Here is a 24,966-nt window from a genome sequence, read left to right as displayed (position 1 = left end):
TTTCATAGTAGATTTATGGTATGAAGATCCAAATTACGGAAAGATCCATTATCCAAGAAACCCCAGGTCCCAAGCATTCTGGATAACAGCTCATGTACCTGTACTGAACATTTTTCATTACAGGTTCTATTAATAAAAATGAAAACTTTTCCTACGCTAAAATGTGCAAACCATATGGGGCACATATACTAAGGGTCGAAGTGAATTTTCGAAGTTAAAAACTTCAAATTTCGAACTATTTTTTGGGTACTTTGACCATCGAATAGGCCTAAAAACGAATTCTTAAAGGCAGATGTATGATGTAAAGAAAAAACAGTAGCTCAAAACATAAATTTTAACATAAAGGCTTGGGATCCAGTATGTTATGTTTCTGTCTGATGACTAGTGAACTGTCCAGTTGATTTGAATTATAGCCATAGATATATCATGACCAAGATGAATGAGAACCTTCACAAACATGTCAAATAATGGTTTAAATTTTTTTAGCAGCTTTAAAGTATGGTGAACTATAATAAGGAAAGACCTCTTATCCAGACAAACACCAGGTCCCAAACATGCTGGATAAAATATCCCAAGCCTGTACATAAATATTTCCTGTTTTGGGCTACTGTTTTTTGCTTACATCATACACCTGCCTTTCAGAATGGGTTGGGCTCCTTAATGTAGGGTGGAAGCTAAGTAGTGGATGGCTAGTCCTAAAATCAAATGGGATACCTTTAACGTTCTATGGCTCAGTTCTGCAGCTGGGTTCCCTGCATGTTGTATGTCATAACTAGTGATGGGCGAATTTATTAATTTGCTGCGAATTTGTGCGTTTCGCTGCAGGCAAATAAATTTGCAAAATTGCAGCGAAAATTTAATTAAATGGACGCCCATTGACTTTAATGCGCATCAAATGTCGCCGGCAGGAAATTCGCAAATTTCATGGCAAAAGGGGAAATATTCGCCCATCACTACTCATAACTTTGAATAGTCGAATAATCAAACAGATTAATGAAAAATGCAGAATTCTGCACTGTTTGTTTCGTAACAGTTATTGCTCAGCCATTTCCCTAAACATGCATATATAGAGCAAAAGAAAAAATATTTAGTAACATGAGCAGGAAATATAAATGAAATACAGAAGGTTGTGTTACATATATAGGGCACACATTCATTATACACTATATGACACTTTGGGGCCCATTCACTAAGTTTGAGTGAAGGAATAGAGGAAAATTAGTTTGATTTTCGAATGTTTTTTCTGGCTACTTCGACCTTCGACTTCGAATCGAACGATTTAAACTAAAAATCTTTCGACTATTCAACCATTCGATAGTCGAAGTACTGTCTCTTTAAGAAAAAACTTCGACCCCCTAGTTCGCCACCTAAAAGCTACCGAAGTCAATGTTAGCCTATGGCGAAGGTCCCCATAGGCTTTCCAAGTTTTTTCGTGCGATTCGAAGGATTTAATCCTTTAAACGATTATTGCTTCGATCGTTCGATCGAACGAATTGCGCAAAATCCTTCGACTTCGATATTCGAAGTCGAAGGATTTTAATTCGCCAGTCGAATATCGAGGGTGAATTAACCCTCAATATTCGACCCTTAATACATCTGCCCCTTATTCATTACTTTTTAATGTTCAAACATTCTCATTTATATGCACAAAGCCCATCCTCGTTTTATGGCAGTTTTCCTTCCTTCTCTTGCTTTTTTTTACTGCCTGCATTGAAAATTTGATTTCATAGCAGTGTGTTTTTAATATCTGGATTTATTAAAATTTAGATCCAAAGTTTCTATTTAGTGCATTATTTTAGTCTGTAAAGTAGTTCTGGGAGATTTAGTAATGGGGAAGTTGTTAAGCTTCTGCTTTCAAGCCGCTGTGGCTCACCAAGACCATATTGTTATATCCTGTGGGACATTGCAGTAATCTTGAGAGGAGAGGAGGCATGGAGTTTGCATCTCACATGGGCTTTACTCCATGGTTAAGTGCAAACACCTGCTGAAGTACTGGTAATTAGTAGGTAATTAGTAGTTAATGTTCTCAGAATTTTAAAGGAACGCTTACATAAGTAATTACTTACTATTTCTGATAATATACTGCTTTCCTAGAGAATTTCTATCCCCAAGAACATTGCCAAGTTGTTTGTTTCCTTGGTGGACTAAATTGTTTATTAATTACACGCATATTACTTATAGAGAGGAGAAAGTAAATGTCTAGATTGGCAAGAAGCAAAGTACCTTTTATCTTTAAAACGTAACAAAATGATGCTGAACTGGAATGTGGGGCTGGGCTATTAAAAGTTTGCACCAATTTGTTTGATGACTAAAGAGAGCAAGCAATATCACGGCACAATGTTTTCAGACAACTTAACAAGCATGCAAATATTGAAGGAATCCTTATTAAAATGTGGAGATTCAAGCTGATAACACAGGAATTCCCAATCTGAGCTCCTTACTCGTTGCCAACTCCCAACATCCCTCAAGAGCACAATGAAACTCTGGCAGCAAAACCCTTTCCAATTGGTTATTGATGCGAGTTTAAAGGAGAAGGAAAGCTACCAAGGCAGTTTATTGCCAATAGATTAACCACAATAGTCCAAACTAGAATGCCATTTTTATTCTTTAGAATGCTTTTCCATACAGCTCTAGACGCTGTCTCTGTTTGTTTAGGATAGCAGCTGCCATATTAGCTTGCTGTGATCACTTCCTGCCTGCATCTCTCCCTGCTCACTTTAAGCTCTTGGCTCAGATTACAGCAGGGAAGGGAGGAGCGAGGGGGTGAGGAGCAAACTGAGCATGCTCAAGCCCTAGCCCTGAAGATTTAAGCTGAAAAAAAGAAGTCTGATACAGAAGCCCATGAGTACACAATAGAAGGAAAGAAATGCTGTGTTTCTTTTGACAGAGGACTCAGAGCAGAATTACTTTGAGGGTTTACTAGTGTATTTATATAGACCTTTCTGATAAAGCTTACTTAATTTTAACCTTTCCTTCTCCTTTATAGCAGAACTTCTAGGGAACCACTTTGTTAGCACTTGCCTGAAAGTTTGCTTGTGTGCTGCGTCTACTCTTTCACTTTAGGTGACTTATTGGTATGTTCTCCTGGGTTGAATAGTAATGGTGGGGCTATTCAAGCTTTCAACTCTCATTTATTTACTTACCTCTGGAAAGAAACTGCTTTCATTCGAAAAATAGGCCTTTTGGTTTATTTGGCCAGGAAGTCAATTGATATGTTTCTTGTAAATTGTCTTTCTGCTTTCCCATGTGGTGTGATGATTTCCAGAAGACTTATTGGCCAATTAGATCCAGCCAATCACAACTGATTTCCCACTACCTGTACTCTTCATTCTGGCTTTGCTTGAGCATTGTGGCTGAGCCTCCTTACTTTCCCCCCTTTCTAAATATTCTGACCTCAACTTAAATTTAATTAACCTGAACCATTAATGCTTTCAATCTTCATTAATTACAATAGTATTCCTACTTGCAACCTGTGAGTGGGTTGTAAATTCCTCAGTATTGTTTTGTACCTCAGATAGATTTAGGAGAAGATTTTGCTAAGATTAAATGGCTGGTGCAAGAGAGAGCTGGTGTTTATGGCAAAAAGCCAAAAGTTCAGGGTTAACCAATTCAGGGAAAGCTAGATAAATAGACTAGACCAGGATACTATACAGTTTTATTTGATTCTTTCTAAAATTCATGTACGTTCTATGGTCCAAGTACTACTCACCAAGAATAACAAAGTATTTTTATTGTATGGAATAGTGTTACAAATGATATACAAAGTACAGATAGCCAGTCAGACATATCATTGACAGCCAATAATCTATATATAATCAATTCATATTTTAGTGTGTATGAGGTGTTTATGTTTCATATATGTGCATGGGTGTGTATGTCTCCCCTCGGGAAGAGAAATAGAACCTTTGTGTTTTTAGAATATACGCCTGCCTACATTGTACCCAACCCCATGTATCCATAAAAGGCAACAACATATTTTTCAAAGGAGTTCTCTGTCATTCCAATATGATTTACAAGTATATGTCAGTGACCAAGACAAATATACATTATCTAGGCCAGGGGTAAGCAACCTGAGGCTCCGGAGCCTCATGCGGCTCTTCATCCCGCTTGTTGCGGCTCGGTCTTGCAGCTTTGCTTATCAAGTTGGCTATACAGCCCTCGCACCTGCTGGCGGCTGCTTGAGTGTGTGACCCGGGTAAGTTAACGGTTAGCTTACCGCAGTTGCACACTCAGGAAACCGCCAGCAGGTGCAAGGGCTGTATAGACATCGCAGGAGTGACAGGCATGACCGAGCCGCAGCAAGATGATTCATCATGGTCCTTACCACGGTCACAAACTCAAGACAATAGGGGGAAGATCAGCATTGAACTTCAGAAACAGAATTTACATTAAACAGATGAGAACATTAGCATTTAATAGGGCTATTCGTGTTTAATTTATTTCAACATACACATGTAGGCCTACACATACACACTGCACTTCTGTTTGTTGTATTCTGTTGTTGTAACAGTTAAAATTGAAAAAAGGTTAAAACTTTTAAAAGTTTATAATCTGTTTTATGTTTTGCGGCTCCAGACTATTTTTCTTTAGTGGAAGAGGGGGCAAAATGGCTCTTTTGATAGTAAAGTTTGCTGACCCCTGATCTAGGCTGATTTAACAATCCATGATCCCTATGTACTGTATATAATTCTAGAAATACTGTCAAACAGGAACAGAATACAGGATTGTGGGTTGTATACATCTTGAAAATAGAAGCACAGTAATAACAGAGCATGGGGACAGGAGTCTGTGAGATTTAAAGGTTATGTCAGGTCAAAACTTAGCTTGCAGCCCAGTTTTATAACATGGCTACTCTCTCTTTTTAGTACTGGTGTGAACTATTACTAATTTAAGGGTTGAAGGCACTTTTCCCTAGGAATTAAGATCCTGTAATATGACCTGTCCTCAGGAAATGGCAGAATGGATGGGGACTTTAGCATCTGTGCTGAACCTGAGTTTCATGAACCTGTTTCTCTGATGTGGATAAGATTTTTCTGAACTAATAAGTTGCTCTGTGTATCTGGCTTTGGCCAGTCCTGTTAGGCTCTTGCCTTGTTTGCCCTGCTTGTTATTGCCTAGTCTTGCATCTTCCTGTTTAAACTCTCTCCATCCTGCCCAGTCTGTCCTGCACATTGCCTGCTCCATTCCACCCAGTTTGCCTAATGTTTTGGTAGTCTAGTGGTTAGTAATGTACATCTGATAGCTTTGAGGCAGGTAAAATGAAGCAATATAAAAAATGAGAATGCAAATAAGAATAAGGCATGAATAACCTGTTGCCTAATTTTATAAGAAATATTTTCTTAGCAGTACTAGTACTTCTAAAATGTATTAGAAGTGGGTCAATGGTTTTTGTTGGCTGCTTTTTTTGGTTTAGCTTTAATGTAGAGTAATACCAGGGTACATTGATACAATACATAAAAGACATCACTGGCTAACAAACCAAGTAACAAGTAACTAGTAACACTGATTTACAATGAATGTTGTATTCCAAACAGACTTCTGGGGAATGTAATAAAAGTCATAAAGAGCAAAACAATTTGCAAAAATAAGAATAAAAATTCATATTTCACAATGTAACACTCTTCATTAAACTGTTATTGCTTTCTGAATTTTAATTGCACATTTAAGAAGTGCTTGAAAGCATCGTCATTTTTTGGAGCAAACATAACTTTTTCAGTAAGAAGTTTTATTACATTCACTGCACACTGGCGCAAACTATAAAATTTTCAAACCGTCTTCCACTGTTGGAAGTTGTCGCTAAACAGTTTCTGGGTTCACAAAAGCTATATTAAATTTACACAAAGGAAATTTTTTTGCACAAAGGCATAACTTTACACATTGCAAATATTTTTTGTTACCGACTTTTTCCCTATTATCTATAATATCTATAATAACATCTATCATAAAATTATTACATTTGTTGCAAGACTTTTTCTATTTTATATTTTTAAGATACTCAATGTTTATTAAGCTGGCATATGTGCAATCAAATCAGTCTTTTTCCAACATATTGCTAATCATTGCTCATTGTGCTGGACCATCGAGTTTTTACCCACTGATCCCACTAGACCGCAGTCAGTTCCATCTTGGCTTTGTTAAAGACTTTGTATTGTAAATCTAAGGGATTAGGTAAGTAATATCGCTAAACAAAAGTGAATAATGGAGATATGAGCAACATCTTTTTAGAAGCAAGGGAAATAAAGCAAAAGAAACACAGTTTTGAACCCTCTGCACTAACATGTTTATATTTTTATTTCACAAATAAAAGCGGTCTATTTTTCTCACAAATCTCTAAGGGGCCAATTTATTAAACCTCAAATTTTTTAGCTCAGGCTTTTTGATGAAAAAAGATCCAAAAAAGTTGTGAAAAAAGTGACTTCTTCAGGATTTATTATGCAACAAAACTATGACAATTCTGAAGACGAAAATACTCCAGCTAAAACCTGTTGAAAACATGTAGAAGTCATTGCCAGATGTCAATTTTACATCTAGAAGATCTTTCTTTGACTCATGTTAATTGTGCAACAACTACTAGTTTTTGAAGCTTTTTCCCGTTCATGCTTTTCCAGTAGGCCAGTAGGCCTTCACAAATTATTAAATTATTATGTGTAAAAAAAACACAAAAAACTGTAATAAAAAAATTCACCAGGTAAAAGTTGTCGAGATCCTATAGAAGTCAACGGGAGCTACACTGATCTTATTGGACCCTTTTTAATCAATTCAGGCTTTTAGTAATTTTCTCATTTTTTTTAAAACTAGATATTGTCCAAAAAACTCAAATTGTTAGAGGTTTTAGAGGTATATGTATTTTTTTGGATAGTTCAGCACTTTTTTTTTTATTCATGTTTGTTAAATTTGGATTTTTTTATTCCATGGCATTTGTGGTTTTGGAGAGAATTAGCTTAAGGTGGCCATAGACTGTAAGATTTTTAAAAGTTTTTCGTTATAATAGGACTAAGCTTATCTTGAAACGATTGCTTAAATGTATGATTTTTCCATCATAGTGATAATGTCTAGTTAAAGCTAGGAAAACTGTAGGTAGATGCCTGCTTGGCCCTGAAAACAGTAGGACAATGGATAGATTTCACTGTGAACGTTGAAAATCTTCTAACCTGACGATCGTTCGTTGCCCACTAATCTCACAATAATTTGACAATTTTGTCGGACCACACTAATATCGGCCGTCTGGGAGAGAAAAATCTTGGCCACCTTTAGTTATGGTTTCAAAAACCTCAAAAACCACTAAAATGAAACTGTTGACAAATATGCTTCCAAGTGAAAAGAAACGCTTATGGCAAGCAAGGTATAACAGTTCTTATATTAGATTTTTCCACCTAAAATATACAAAACTCTTATCAGCACTTTACCAAAACATAAATATTTGTAACAATCTTAAACTGACAAATTATATTATTATATAATATTTAGTTTCTACCTAATGATGATGTTAATACTCAGTACATAGTAAATCTGAGATTTTAAAGAATAGTCCTCTGAGATCTCCTCAGTCAAAACAACCAAATACCCTCTTCTCCTTAATTAACATATGAAATAAACACAATCTGTGACCCTGGTGTATACCAGCAATTAAGAGCTATTGCTTAGTTAGGTCTGCTAATACCTCATTTAAATATGCAATTAAGAAATAATTGCCTCCAATCAATAAAACTTTTAAGCATTTTGCTTTGGCTTCAAATATTTCTGCAAGTCTTCTCTCATTTATTGACATGATACATCTCCTAAGAACATGCCTTTGCCATAAAGAGCATTTAGGATAAAAATATAATCATATTTTAAATATTCAACTTTGTGTAGCTTAGAAATGGTAATACATTCTTCTTATAACTTTAGTCATTTAATCACAATTCAATTTGCTGTTAATCGAGAGCCTAATTATCAGGAATCTCTCATCTAGATTTTTAATGCATTTAACAAAACATGTACTCAGAATACATAAGTAAGTATTCAAATGCTCAAAGGGCTCAAATGTTACCACTGTGCTAACTGCTGATGTCTAAAATTCTCAAAAAATGTGGAGCTCAGTGTTAATGACATCATACAGTATATTGTAAGGGTCACCTGTGAAACTGGGGAGCACCACTGTTATTGGTCCAAGCTATGGCAACAAAAAGCAATTAGCTGCAACAATGTCAATTTCCATACTTGAATCTGTACCACCTAAGTAGATGGACAATAGGAAGGTAACTGGGGTCTTGGGTGATTCCAGACATTGTAGAAGTACACTTTACAATGCAAACATTTAGAACTTTACAACTTAAACATTTATTAGCAGATTTATCAAGGGTCGAATTAAGAGTTCATGGGAGTTTGTAAAAACTCCTATAAACTCCCGGCTGCCTCGCTCCTGCTCCCCACCTCCCGTGCACGCGTGCACGCCTGGCCGCAAATTTGTGCGCAGACAGGGACAAAGGGGAGGCGACAGAGGAGGTGGAAGAGCGATGGAGAGTTGGGGGAAGTGACAGAGAAGGGGGGAAGCGGCTGAGGGGAGAGAATGAAGGGGGGAAACTAAAGAGGGCTGCAAAAATGGAATAGGGGTAGGCAGGAGACATATTTAAAAGGTACCTGTCTAGTGCCCCCCTGTCGTTACGCCCTGGGCAGGTGCATTTTCTGCCTTCCCCTAGTTCTGGCCCTGCTCATAAACTCCCATGAACTCGAAATTCAAATTAAAAATGACCAATCGAAATTCATAAAAGAAATATATAATTTTTCACATTCGGACAAATTCAATTAATTCGATTCGAACTCCATATTGATCCCAGGACATCTCCCATAGGCTAAAACAGCAATTTGTCAGTTTTAAGGTGGCGAATAGTCGAATTCGAATTCTTAAAGGCAAGTACATGATAAATTTCGAAAATCAAATTCGAATCCAATTTGAACTATTCCATAAATTTTAACTATTTCACTAAAAAAACCTCAAAAATTCAAATTTGAAAATTCAAAATTGGAATTCAAAATTCTAATTTTCACTTCAACCCTTGATAAATCTGCCCCTTAGAATGTTAAGCTACACACAGGGTTAATTATTGGTTCATCTTTCTTTTATGCCCTTGTATCACAGTTGATTAGTCAAGACCCTTACTAGGCTGCATTTGGGATCATTGTCCAACCCAAATCATAATAGCCTGGCACTATTATATAGCAATCCAAATTCTTGGCATGAGGGTCAATTGATTGGATTAGTAGGAAACTGGCATTCAGATATATTTAAAGTTAAATATAACTATGAGATAGCACAATCTGCTTGGTTATATGGACAGGCCTGGGATATTGGGGTAAATGGATGGTACAGTAAAGCTAAACACTCTTGAAGACTCATAGTTAAAGCAAATAAGCAGAATTGCATCGGAAACCAATAATTTGCCTTCTAAACCTGGAGTAACCAATGGATTTGCTATGTTTAGGGCCTAGTTCTTATTTTATGCGATAAAGAACTAGTTCAATAATATATAAACACATGTTCATAAGCCTGGAGTGTAATTAATGTTAAGTGATTACTACATGCCTTGCTCAGTACATTTTTATTTTCAGTTGTACTAATATGATTGTAGGCTGACAGCCCATAATCTGGACCGCATGCAATGTGCTTCAGGTGTCTGTTCTACTTCTACACTGACCTATATTATAATAAAGGCTCCTTGGGGATTGCTACATTTAGACATTTAATATTGGATATAATGGGTGTACTTCTGGCCATGGGCCTATAATACAGCTGCTTATGGTAGTTCTGAAATGACATAGCTGTATGATCATAGAAGGTATTCATTTTTCAATAGTGCTAAAGTAGTGAAAACAATGAAATGCCCCCTGATATAACAACTGAACACCCCTATTTATTAGATTCTTGTTAAAATTCTCATACCTGCCCATTTATTCAAATAATACAATCATTTATGACAGTATGTATTTGATTGACTAGTCATTGCTGCCTGTCACTGTTACCTTTGGGGTAGAGAGCTAAAATATCATAATTTTCTGTACTGTATCAGACAAATTGCCATGTCTCATATTAGTAATTTTTCTGTTACGTAGCTACCGTCGATACTTTTTTTCTTTTCCAATGTAGGTCAGCAGGAATATAAGCGACTCAGTGATTGGGTTAATTAGTATGAAGTGAATCATAGCCCCCTTAGTAGGAGTAGTTCTCAGTGCTGCTAATGCACAGCCCCACATACTGTCTTATTATTTTATATACCTTATGAATGATCACTTTTTATTCTGTTCATGGATTCATACTCATGGGGTTACAGTGAGATAATAGGAACGGGGATGTGAGGGTGTATGTTAAGAAGTTGATTTAATATACTGAGTTTTCCCATACGAGTGTGTCTGGGGTTTATTATGTTGCCTCGGGAGAGATCATTAATGGCATTCAGACTAATCCCTGTCAAAAAGATCCAATGTGCCCGAGAGCAGTGTATTCCCACATCTGGTTCTGGCTATTACTGACACACCATAGAGCTCCACAGTTTACTTTGAATCTGCAGATCAGCAAAAGTTCATGTTCATGACTAGTGAGGCCTGGAGAAAGGTTTTATGCATAGCCATATTGGAAATGCAACTGCTGATAAAAAAATAATAATAATTTAAAAAAAAAAAATAAATATATATATATATATATATATATATATATATATATATATATATATATATATATATATATATATATATATATATATATATATATATATGCCCCGCATGTATGGAGAAGAGGAACTGCAGTGATTGTTCAAACAGTTCATATTTATGGCCAGATATAGTAACCCCTTCCCCAGCTTGCCTTAATATTAATTAATTAATTAATTAATTAATTAATACCAATGAAAGTTGGTGCAGGGGTTAGTGACGGCGAAAAATTCATGAAACATCAATGTCAAAAAGGACACTGGCATCAGTTGAAGCCGGCACCCATTAAAGTCACCGGCGAAAAAAAAAACTTCGACGCCGGCAAATTTTCTCAGCAAATTTTGCGAATTTATTTGCCATCGGCGAAACGCAGGAATCACTAGTAGGGGTAGGTATGAAAAAATGGGCATTGATCTAGATCAGGAGTGGAAGAACATCCAAGCAGAAAGGAGTTGAGGCGCCTCAGTATCCAGTATCCAAGGGTAAACAGAATGTAGAATCACACTGGATTTCAAGCTTTAAAGTACAGTAATTAGGTCTGGATCTCAACTACACAAGAATTGAAGCCACAAATTACATTGTCAGGCACTTGTAAAAGTGTGTACTGTGTATCATATTCTTGATATATATCAGCATGGTGACCTTCCTATAATAACCTAATTTGGGACTCATTTGGTCTTGTCATGTAACAGTTCACAAAGTTGTTGGCACATTATTGGTTTCTCCCCACTATAGTATAAATTGTATACATTAGTCCCTAGATTAGAGTCTAAAACGTAGTCCTCAAGATTTTGCATATTCTAAGAATGAAGTTAACCAATCGAGTATTTTCTCTGACCTGCAACTGTTGCATCATTTGCAATCTGATCTTGAATCCATTTTGTCCCCAAACTTTGCATTTGCATGTAAGAAGGAGCACTGAAAGCTTGGCGGCCCATTTATCAATATCTATCAACATTTATCAACAGTCTTTGAAACCACGAGAAAAATCACTTTCTCTAAAACCACTAATGCCATGTAATTTATTAAAAGATCCAAATATAAAAAGCACAAACAAAAAAAAAAATGCAGAGTGATCTGATTAAGACAACTAAAGCCTCACATTTTTTGTGCAGTTACTAGCCAAATTAAAGCAAAATGCTACAAATGAACAAGGACAGTTGCTACTGACTTCTACATGACCTCGACAGCTTTAAGATGTGGAACTTTTGTATTGGTGCTTTTTGTGGTTTTAACTCGTAATAAATCAGAAGTTTTTTCGTGGTTTAGAGTTAAAAAAAAAACCCACAATTTTTAGCACCAAAAATATGATTTGTTAAAACTAAAAGAATACAAACATTAGTAAATGTCCCCCATAGAGTATCTGCCTCTTTATTTTCCAAAAGCCTATTCCAGTAAAATAACCTTTTCCCATTGATTTAGTAAATGCGGAAATCAACCTACACTCAATAAGCATGTATAAAAGCTTGCTTTATATTCTATCTTGCTTCATTTATACATTAGGTTAGTCAAAAGTGTAAAATTCTATTCTTTAGATGACCTTTACCACTTACCCCTTAACTCTGAACTTCTGACTGATGGCGGATGCTCAGATAAGCAGTTCAGCAATGCGTAACCTCCTAATAGTCTTAATCTCCAGCGTGTTCCCCAATGTCTTCCATTGAGCTGTAAAGAAGGACTATTATTCGCCTGTTATCTTTTCTATATCAAGATGTAGGATGCCAAATAAATGTAAGACATTACTATTCCACAACTTATTTATGTAACTACTCTCAATCTGCAGTATAGAGGGAAAAACAAGCAACATTTCTTATTTTTTGCAGTAATGAATAGTGCTTTAGTGATTGCCATTTTGGTTAACAAGGCATCTGTAAATGTAACATCTTATTAGCACATCTAATAGCATGATATGGAAATATGATCTTGAAATCTCTGTAAGGAATTAAGGATATATTATAATGACAATGTACAGGTATGACACCTTTTATACAGAATGCTCGGGACCTGGGGTTTTCCGGATAACGGATCTTTCCGTAATTTGGGTCTTCGTGCCTTAAGTCTACTAGAAATTCATTTAAACATCTAGGGGCAGATGTATTAAGGGTCGAATATCGAGGGTTAATTAACCCTCGATATTCGACTGCCGAATTAAAATCCTTCGACTTCGAATATCGAAGTCGAAGGATTTTGCGCAATGCGTTTGATCTAACGATCGAAGGATTATCCTTCGATCAGAAAAAACTTGGAAAGCCTATGGGGACCTTCCCCATAGGCTAACATGGACTTCGGTAGCTTTTAGGTGGCGAACTAGGGGGTCGACGTTTTTTCTTAAAGAGACAGTACTTCGACATACTATGGAATGGTCGAATAGTCGAACGATTTTTAGTTCGAATCATTCGATTCGAAGTCAAAGTCGTAGTCGAAGGTTGAAGTAGCCCATTCGATGGTCGAAGTAGCCTAAAAAACACTTCGAAATCCGAAGTATTTTTTATTCTATTCCTTCACTCGAATTTAGTGCATGGGCCCCTAAATAATCCTAATAGGCTGGTTTTGCTTCCAATAAAGATTAATTATATCTTAGTTGGGATCAAGTACAAGCTGCTGTTTAATTACTGCAGAAAAAAAGGAAATCATTTTTAAAAATTTGGATTATTTGGATAAAATGGGGTCTATGGGAGACAGCCATTCCGTAATTCAGAGCTTTCTGGATATCGGGTTTCCAGATAAGGGGATCCTATACCAGTATTCCAAAAACACGGATGAAGCAATACACTATAAACTCGGGTGAGAAGATGTCAGTAGCTAAACAATACGAAATTACATTGTTAGTTTTATAAAAATAAAGACATGCTGATGGTCCTATCATTATTCAAAAGGCAAATCACTGGTGCTGCATGTCTGATGAATCTTCTGCCAGCAAGATAGTGTGTAATGATCCTTTGGTCTGTGCTATAATGGGTTTAGTCTGACATACCTTCGGGAATAGTGCACTTCCTTAACAGGAAAATACTTGTTTCATTATCTTTAGTGCATTGGACTTTCTCAAGTATATAATCACAATAGCAGAGCTACATAAAGTTACATACATTGATCTAATGATAATGCTCTACTTCAGAGAACAAAAACAATGATATTACTCCTTAGAGAGTATATTGTACAAAAATGAATATACACTATGAGGAAGACATAGCAATAGTGGCTGGCAAGCAAGAAAATAAGCAAACTTCTTCTTAAAGATGTATTGGGAAAGGGTCTGAAGGAAACAATAGTGGTGTTTCCTTATAAAATATTGTATAAATATGCAAAATATAGTTATTAATAACATTGTAATTATATTTATCCTGTATGTGTTTATATTCTAGGATCAAACATCAAATAGTTCAGCTATTTCCTTCTGATTATTCAAACCTCTGCTCTCTTTTCCCTTCTTGCTCTTTCATTTCATTCACATTGGTCCTGATTCCATGACATGTGACTAATAGTATTGCCTTTCTAATAAGCAGCCCTGCAGGGTTTAGATCCGGCTGTTTTAAGTCCAAATGAGACATTTAAAAGCAATAACAGTCTTATTTTGGGGGAAGTATGGACAAAGCAATAAAGAAAAGTTTTAGTTAGTATGTTAATATGCTATAACCAATGCAGGTTATATGTAGTCACATGTATGATTTTTTGGTTTTAATGTATGCAAAAATACTCATTCTTCTTCAGGGAAACATTTTATTTCACAAAAATCTGCCACATCAGAACAATATAGAAAAAAAACTTAAATGAAAACCCTATGCCCATAACATCCCATGCTCAGTAAAGGAAAGCCCTAGAGATAAAAAAGCAGAGGCTGCATGCAGCCACCATATTACACTGGTTTATGTTTAAAGATTGTCAGTTTCAGATGCAGCTGAGATTGGATGAGAAGGAATGAGTAAAGGCAGGGGAAAGCTGGGCTGAGAAATAGAGGGATGTGATGTGAGGAACGGCAGAGCATAGTAGCAATCACTTATGGAATTCTGGCTTTAAATATTGCCTTTGGGTGAGACTGGCAAGCTCCCATTTATTTGATAAAATCTGAATAAATGCTGTCGCTATTTTACACCATTTCAGGCTCCTGGTGTTTCATTAAGGCATGTAACAATGGGGTTCAGTGGGATGGCTGAAAGCGAAGGGTCAATTGAGGAATCCCATCATTTTTAAAATGTACTTGAGCATTCTCTTTCTATGAAAGCATCATCTCCGCCAGTGAAAGAATGATTTTACAGTGTGTGTAATAGGACTTCTTACTAAAGAATTTTGCATCAAAATATAGTGACTATAGTATATAGTGATATAGTGATAAGATATAGGCGTAAAATATGTGCTTTGCCAATGTAATAATGAATAATGTCTAAGGAAAAATAATAAAATGGAAATACAAAATGCAGTTCTTTTTATGCTATATTTTACATTTATGACATTACTTCCATAGTGTAAGATGCGCCGGGAGATCTCTCGGTATTCTTACCTCCCGGTGAGTCTCTTTCTCTGCGTCGGGGCACAGGCGTGCCTGGCGATGACATCATCCTTCTTAAAGTGACGCCGGCGTCACTTCACCAGCGTCGATCCTGAGCGTTGTGATGCTCACGTCATCAGTGGCCGCGGAATTGGAATTTTGGCGCCAAAATTCCCTTTAAAAGGCCAGTTTTCCATTCTTGCAGTGCCCAAGCTGGTTTCAGATCCATGTTCCTGCCGTAGCATTTGGATTGTGTTTTGAATTACTGGTTTTGACTTCTGCCTGACTTGTTACTCCGATTCCTGCCGCCTTCCTTGATCCTTTGCCTGATTCTGACTACGTCTTCTCTAAATCTCTGCCGGTACCTCGTTTACGGACTTGATTCTAGTTATGCACTTCCTTGTTGTTTCTCGGGGCCCCAAAAGGGCGTTGGTGAACATCGGGAAAATTAAATTAGTTTGACAAGATCTATTACGCATAAAGTCATAGTATTGTGATTGAAAGCTGTATTAAAGATCTATACTGTACAGAGTGGCTGCTTAGTTGATGAAGGTATTTATGTATTAATGACCATGGTAATGCATGTGACTAGAGTGCTAGGAGGCTGTTGGGCAGCAGGCCCTAAAGTTGGTTCTGCTGATGAGGGAGTACAGTTGATATCAGGGAAAATCGGGGCTGTTCAATGTAGAGACATCTAAAGGAGCAGTATACTGCAAGTCTATTAGAAATATAATTTTGCCAGTGGCCCCTCATTTTCAGGAGTCAGGAAGCTTTCCGAGGCCTGCACATACTTCCGATAACTATGCTTATGACTATTATATGAAAGGTGTGATATGACAGCAGTGATAGGCGTCCATTGGTTTATTGTTACTTCAGCAGTAGTGATGACGAATCTGACCTGTTTCTCCAAAAATTCACAAAACAATGAAAAATTAACCAAATGCATTGAAGTCTATGGATGACAATTTTTTTGGCGTTAAATATTGCTCATCACTATTTAGCAGGGATTAGAAAATAACAAGGGTCAGTATGAGGCAGCAGAGATTGCCAGAGAGCAAAACAGTTAGGGGATTATTTATTAAAGTCCATTTTTTGAGTTTTAAAGGGGAAACCAATTCTTTCAGAGGAAAAAAAAGCAATTTTTCGAGATTTATTAAACCCTGAGGCTGCTAAAAGTCTGAATAAAAAAGTCATGAGGTCATGTAGAAGTCAATGGCAGATGTCCCTTTTACAATTGGAAGATGTCATGATCTGCGCTGGGTTTTGTATAATTATCTGAAGAATTTGTGGTTTTCGGGTGATAATCCAAAAATATAGGAGCTTTGGGCCACAAATCCGAAACCATATGATTTGGATTTTTCCCCACACCAGAATTTTTTGAGTAAATTTATTGATAATGGTAGAAATGTTACAGTTACTGTAGGTCAAAGAAAAATAGTGGGAGCTTTTCGGATTTTAGTAACCCCCTTACTTTATATGGTTTGTCTCAATAGCCCATTTTTTTTTAGAAAGGGCCCTCCTTGTCTGGAAGTGTCAGTATTATTTTAAAGAGGGACCCTTATTATTATATTGTGCTTTTAACAGAGTCTTTATACTGTAGGTTTAGATATTTGACTCTTTTTGAATGGTGTAGCTTTTTTTGACTTCTTTATCTGGTGTAGCCTTGTTTATGTGAAAGCTGCAGATGAAAACAAAGTTACAATTATTGCTCAAATTCCAGTAAATCTACCTTAAATTAAGGAGAGATCTTCTGTAATCTGAGCAGAAACAAAGTGTTCCCTTAAATTTCTCTACTTAAAGGGATCAGCGGGTGGTTGTTGGAAGAAGCCGATATATATGCTAATCATCATGTCTGATGTATTATTAACATGGGCACTGAGCGCCTGGATACAAGGTCTTTAATATAACAATCAAACCATTTAATGTACTAAAAGCCTTAAACAGAAAAATAGGCACAATGCAAATTATGGTTGCATTGAATGAACAAGATTTCCTTTGCACTTATTTAGTAGAACTTTTGCAAACCCATTATAGTTTAAGTGCAAAAAATGGTTGTGCAACTTATATTTGGGACCAAGTGTATAAAATAACAAGTTAATGATTTAAGCATTTTTTTGCACCAACAAAATAAGCAACCTTTACACTTTTTCCCAGTTTACTACTTTTATTATATTTCCCTAATGCAGTTAAATAATGACAAGGACGGGGGCGGGGCCGCATGTAAAGCAGGAAAGACGTGCTACTAGGAGCTCTGTGCCGGAACCCGCTGTCAGCCCATTAAATGTGCATCCTGAGGGCTGGGTAACATACCTGCAACCTCCCCTGCTGCTCCGCTGTCTACCCCGCACTGATCGGTGCAGTTGGAATGGGCAGAAACCGCAATCACACGCCAAAAACGAGGCGCGCACGAGCTGAGGCAAAAATCCAAGATGGCGACCGCAGGCACTCTGTAGACGCCGTACAGCAGCAGCAGCAAGGTGAGCAGCGCACTCGAGACATAGGCGCTCAGGCTGCGCATAAATTGGAGCGCTTTGTCCGTGAGCCTGGTGTTGGGGGCAGCAGGGCCACAGTCAATCCCCCTGTCCTGGAGGTGGCTGACGCAGTCATGCAGGAACCCCATGTTTCACTGGAGGTGGGGGAGGGAGTAAGCACGCAGCAGGCTGACTTGCTAGGGCCTGGGGATATGGCACACAGCTCTGCCTCTACCCTGCTTGAGAGTAACACCCTGGCTGAGATAGTGTCCCTGCTGCACAGCAACCATGCCACCACTATTGGCAAAATGGATGAACTCCGCTCTGACTTTACCATACTTCGGCATGACATACAGAACATTAGAGAGCGCACCCAAGAGGTTGAGAGACATGTGGGTGAGCTTGAGGATACAGTTAACCCTTTCCAGGAACGGATGCAGTCCATGGAATCAAGGCTGGCCACTACGGAGGCAAAAGAAGATGACCTTGAAAACAGGCTGAGACGCAATAATATTCGACTGCTCGGTCTGCCTGAGAGAGCTGAGGGGGGTCGTCCTGAGGTCTTTCTAGAACAGTGGCTCCAGAGAACCTTCCCCTCGATCTCTTCACCTACATTTGTGATTGAACGCGCCCATAGGGTGCCTGGCAGACCTCCTCCACCGGGAGCCCCACCAAGAACCATGATTGCACGGCTCCTCAACTACAGGGACAGAGACAAAATACTACAAGAAGCACGGACCAAAGGGGACGTCATGTATGAAAACTCCAGAATATCTGTCTACCCAGACTACTCCATTGAGATCCGTAAACAACGCATGAAGTTTGCAGAAGTTAAGAAAAGGCTGATACAACTTCAGTTGCCGTATGCCATGCTTTACCCGGCTAAATTGAGGGTGGTTGCTAATGGCCAAACCCACTTTTTTACAACGGCCAGGGACGTGGACGCATGGCTGGATAATAGACCTGTGAGATCTCCACGCAGATAAGTATGAGACTACTCCCCAGCACAGCTATATTTTATGATGCTGTACTTGCATATTTCTGCTTTAGGATGCACACATATATATCCTGTGAGGGGGTCGGCACGGGGCCCACCATTCATAACTGACACTGATGAGCATATCTTTGCCTTTTGAGACTCTGGTCTTGTTACTTTTACTGATTCGAACAGTTCTTGGGAGTCAGATCCACTACGGGTTGGGGTTGGTGGTGGATAGGGTGGGGGTAGGGGAAGTTACACAATGCTTTACTGCTTTTGTATACGCTGCACCACGTGAAAATTTACTTGCTGTCGGGGCTACCAATTCTGGTGCCACTAATGAATGCATTATGGTCTTGGAGGTTGGACGGGTAATGGGAAGTTATACTGTAGTTTATGTGCTATCCGATTGTAATGTGTAGCATTAAATTGCTGTCTTGGAATGTTAGGGGAATGGGTGACCCAATCAAAAGGGGTCTGGTGTACAAATTCCTGAGAAAGCAGAACCCACAAATTATACTGCTTCAGGAAACTCACTTAGATGGGGGCAAGCTCATGACACTTAAAAAGCCGTGGATAGCGGCGGCATATCATGCACCCTACTCCAGCTACTCTAGAGGGGTGTCCATCCTCATAGCGAAAACGTGTCAGTACACCCTGCACACTGTGATATCTGACCCTGGGGGGAGGTTTTTGATACTACACCTCTCTATTATGGGCAGGCAGTGGACGATTGCCAATGTATACGTCCCCCCTCCATTTTCAGACTCCATACTGTATACGATAATGAGCAAAATCTCTACACTGCCTATGGCGCCCCTACTACTTATGGGTGATTTTAATAATGTGCTTAATAAGGCCCTGGACAGATTGCCAATTCCAACTAGATCTGACTCGGCACTATTGAAATGGGTGGATACGTTTCATTTAACCGACCTGTGGAGGGTCCGCAATGAAGGGGTTAAACAGTTTACTTGCTTTAGCTCTGCCCATGGTACCCTCTCTCGCATTGACCTAGCATTAGGGTCACCGGACATTGCACGGGCGGCTACGGGAATTCAAATTCTGACCAGGGGGATTTCAGATCACTCTCCCCTTAGCCTTACTATTCAAGTCAGTCCTGAACCCCAAGACAATACATGGCGCCTGAGTCAACACTGGATAAATCATCCAGACCTTTTATTGCCCATAGCCTCCTCAATTACTGAATTCTTAGCCATAAATGCAGGAACAGCTACTAACTCCATTGTCTGGGATGCTCTCAAGGCATATATCAGGGGGGAGTACTCTATGCTAATACGACAGGCCAAGAACCAAGCCGTAGTACATATGGAGGGGAAACAAAAGGAAGTGGAGTCCACGGAAGCTACTTATATAGCCAACCCCAATCCGGCCACCATGGCTGCCTGGCAAAATGCACAAGTAGCTCTCCTTCTAGCCCAAACGGAGGCAGTTAAGAAAAGTATTATCTACCAAAAAACAAATGTCCTTGAGTCGGGAGATAAATGTGGTAAGCTACTGGCTTACCTTAGTAGGGACCCTGGCCAGCACACAGCGATCCCTGTAATAGAACAGAGACCAGGGCTCCCTACCACTGACCCCAGGGAAATAAATGACACATTCAAGGACTATTATGCAAGCCTTTATAGCTCCAAACTAGAATTTAACTATGAGGATATACTGAGGTACCTGGGCAAGATAGATATGTCAACACTAGATATACAAAGTCGGCTGTTCCTGGACTCTCCCATATCTGCCCAAGAAATTGCAGAAGCTATTAATTCCTTTCCGAGAGGTAAAACGCCTGGTGTAGACGGTCTCCCTATGGAATGGTATAAAACTTTTCAAAAAGAGTTGACCCCCAGCCTGTTACAACTATTTAATGACGTCAGAGAGGGCACCCCCCTGCCAGACTCGATGAACAAAGCCCTAATTATAGTCCTCCCTAAGCCAAATAAAGATCCTAAACAATGTGCCTCCTATAGACCGATTTCTTTGATGAACTGCGATGCCAAAATACTAGCAAAAGTTCTTGCCAGACGACTTAATATGGTTATTACCCAACTCATTGATATAGACCAGTCAGGATTTATTCCCGCCAGAACCACTGACATAAATATTAGGAGGCTGTACACAAATCTCACAGTGACCCATGACAACTCCACCACTAGAGTCGTTGCGGCCCTAGATAATGAGAAGGCATTTGACTCAGTGGAATGGTCCTATCTTTGGGCGGTGATGGAATGTATGGGTTTTCCTGCCGGGTTCCTGAAATGGGTACAAATGCTGTATAGGGCTCCTGAGGCCACTATCCGCACGAATCACAACTCCTCCTGCCCATTCCGACTACACCGGGGAACTAGGCAGGGGTGCCCGCTGTCTCCATTGCTCTTTGCAGTGGCCATGGAACCTTTAGCTTACATGATACGACAATCACCCAGAATAGCTGGCCTCAAATTGGGCAGGGTCACTGAAAAGATATCCCTGTTTGCAGACGACACGCTCCTGTATCTAGCTAATGCAGAAAGTGACCTGGGGGCGGCACTTGATATCATTAATGTACACACTTCCTACTCTGGTCTGAAGGTAAACTGGGGCAAATCTGCATTACTCCCAATAGACCCCCTGCCAACCCCCCCGCCTGTTCTACCTCATGGCTTGAACTGGACAGACCGCTTCAAATACCTGGGCATTAACATCCATTTGGACCCGAGTAAATTTGTGGAGCTAAATTTATTGCCCCTCATTCAGGGGTTGGATCAAAAAATCAAAGCATGGACACGCTTGCCACTCTCCCTGCTTGGGCGCATAAATTTGTTCAAGATGGTCATGCTGCCCAAGTTTACGTATGTCTTTAGACAATCCCCAGTGAGGATCCCAAACAGTTTTTTCAGAACTCTAAGGAGTTCCATTACACAATTGTATTGGCACCCGTCTACGCCAAAGATTGCCATGGTCAAACTTCAGCTCCCAACACAGGCGGGGGGACTGGCGGCCCCGAACCTTTTTCTATACTACTTGGCTGCAAGGCTGGTCATGGCAAAGTGGTGGATGACCCCATCTTTAGATAATCCTGCTACTCGCCTAGAGGCCCAGGCTATTGGGTCATATGAGGAACTTAAAAATCTCCTTTATAGAGGATGCCAATATACAGCAAAAGCGACGCCACTTATGAGAGAAATAGTATGGGCTTGGAATACAGCTCACGGTCTCCTTCCAAAACCGGTAGATTACTGCTCGAAACTCACACCCTTATGGGGCAATCCTAAACTACCACACATGCGAACCATTCCAGACCCCCAAGCTTGGGCCTCCTGTGGCATCAAGTACATGGGAGATATCATGGTTGAGGGTAAAATGTTGGATTTTGCAGAGCTTAAAGCTAAATACGACCTGCCCAATAAAATGTTTTTCCGTTTCCTTCAGCTTAAGCATGCCACGCAATCACAATTTAGGGGGATGCGGGTAACGACTGAGCCCCCTCAGTTAGAAGCAAGAGCCCTCACTAATACACACGTGAAAAGTTTGTCTGGTTTTTATGCCACTCTAATAACGGCAGGGAAATCCCCTTTGGGCAAATTACTGGGGAAATGGCATAGGGATATTCCTGAATTGGACACTGAGACATGGAAGGAGATTCTGGATTCCATTTTTGACCACTTAGTAGCGTCCAGAGATAAAATGGTACAATATAAATTCTTACACAGGGCATATCTTACTCCGAATGTACTAGCTAAAATGTCATCATCCCAGGTTGATGTGTGTCCCCGTTGCCACCTTTCCCCGGCAGACTTTATTCATATGGTGTGGTCCTGTACTAAGGTACAGAGGTTTTGGAGTGATGTAGCTCAGTATATCTCCGACATGATGGATATTCCTCTGGTAGTAGAGCCTCTTGGGATGTTGCTGAACCATGTATCTGACTTAGCCCCAACAATGGCTGAGAAAGCATTGATCTCCATAATGTTTGCTTATGCCCGCAAATCTATTACCTTAAAATGGAAAGCTGACTTAGCCCCAACTATTCGGTTCTGGGAATCCCTGATCATCTCTGCAGTACCGTTATACAAACTTCTTTACACTAGAAGGGGTTGCCCGGCGAAATTTACAAAAATTTGGTCCCCATGGATGGACATTCATGAGAGTCCTGCTTGAGGTCCTAAACACCCACCTTAGCATTCCCCAATTGTGTTCATTAGATGGTACACCTGTTTCTCTTGGAACCTTAGGCACTATAGGTAGATCTTGACAAGCACATAACGCAGTGAAGCACAAGTTGAGTTAGGTTGTTCTGGTAGTTTTATTGGTACAGTGATACGACACCATGCATTGGTTTATTGAAGATATAACCATGGAATGCAATAAACTCAATAATAAAAACAAAAAAGTGAAAATGATCCTCTGTTAATGTATACTGCAATGGTCTCCAATGCTTGTTGATTGTACTCCTGTGAACCTGCTTATTGACCATGTTTCTGTACTTTATTTCAATAAAGCTTTGTTAAAAAAATAATGACAAGGACGTCACAGCTGCTCTTAGGAACTACTTGAGTAGTAAATTGATTTAAACTGAGTCAATTGCTGTATTGAATATGTACAATTTGGCATAAGTTTGTGCAGGTCAACAAGGGCAATGAAAAGAAAGATGTGGGCAGTATATATAGAGATTTAAATTAATCTTTTCAAGGAAAAGAATTAAACTCGGAAGCAACACAGACTGGTAAACATGCACAGACTGATTGCCGCTTGTTCTCCTGTGCTACTCAAATGTTCCTTTTTGGTGACTTGGCCACTCCAACAACCTGAAACTCTTATCATTCCCTTTTGTTAATTGCTTAAGGTTTGCAAATGGATGATGCATTTTCATCTCAACATAGAAACTTTATATAAAAGAGAAATGTGTGTTGGTGTAGAAGAAGAATAGAAAGAATAGAAGAATACATTTTGTGATACAATAGCTGATACCCCCCTTCCTTTAAGTATGGAGCTTAGAGAGTAATGCCTTGTGTATTTATTTCACAATTCTCCTTATATGTCATGACCATGGTGTTGATAATCCAATACTAATCAATTAAACAATGGTTTTACATAAGTATTATAATTAGTGACAAATGAATGCACTGGGGAGATAAATACATTTTTACTACCCAAAGCTTTAACACTAAGGGTTCGAGTGAAGGAATAGAATAAAAAATACTTTGAATTTCGAAGTGTTTTTTGGCTACTTGGACCATCGAATGGGCTACTTTGACCTTCGACTACGACTTTGACTTTGAATCGAATGATTCGAACTAAAAATCGTTCGACTATTCGACCATTCGATAGTCGAAGTACTGTCTCTTTAAGAAAAAACTTCGACCCCCTAGTTCGCCACCTAAAAGCTACCGAAGTCCATGTTAGCCTATGGGGAAGGTCCCCATAGGCTTTCGAAGTTTTTTCTGATCGAAGGATAATCCTTCGATCGATGGATTAAAATCCTTCGAATCGTTTGATTCGAAGGATTTAATCGTACGATTGAACGATTATTCCTTTGATCGTTTGATCGAACGAATTGCGCAAAATCATTCCACTTCGATATTCGAAGTCGAAGGATTTTAATTCGGCAGTCGAATATCGAGGGTTAATTAACCCTCGATATTTGACCCTTAATACATCTGCCCCTATAACTCATTTCTCTGCTGATCTCAGCCAAACAATCTCAATGACTGGGATGGCCACATTAATACTTGAACTTAACCTTTAACTTTGATACCTACTTACATTCAAGGAGTGAAATACTTATAGAAGACATGTCATTTGATCATGGAGAGACAAAAGGGCAGGGCTGTAGTCTGTAAAGAATATAGATGTTCTACAGTTACTATAAAAATCTTCTGTGGTTTAAACAAAAACATGTATGAAGTATTCACCATTATAGCTTGATTGCCACCATTCAGTAATTATGATAGATGATCTAACGGCCTACACATAATAATTGGGCCTTAATTCCTTAGACAACAAATGTAAGGTTAGCATACTTCTTGGAAATAAAAAATAATTAGCAATATGTGTGGAGTGTCCCTTGTTCCATGGGATAGGGCCCCAGTGCTTTAGTTTCTTGATTTTTCATTACTGCACTTCTGTCTTGAGTATTTATTGAACTTTAAAACACATCATATTACAAGTCGTATTCAAAAAACAGAAACACTTAGCTCTCCTTTGTTTCTCATTCCCCTTCTTGTTATCCATGCTTACAAACCTGGGAATTTGAAGTTTTTAAAAATCAGATGATAATTTTCTTTACCCTCCTGTGATATAAAAAAAACAAATAAGCAAAATACAGGTTTTTGGGTGAATGTGATAAAAGT

The sequence above is a fragment of the Xenopus laevis genome, chromosome 6S, assembly GCF_017654675.1.
Source record: "Xenopus laevis strain J_2021 chromosome 6S, Xenopus_laevis_v10.1, whole genome shotgun sequence".
NCBI lineage: Eukaryota > Metazoa > Chordata > Amphibia > Anura > Pipidae > Xenopus > Xenopus laevis.
This window is presented reverse-complemented; position numbering follows the sequence as displayed.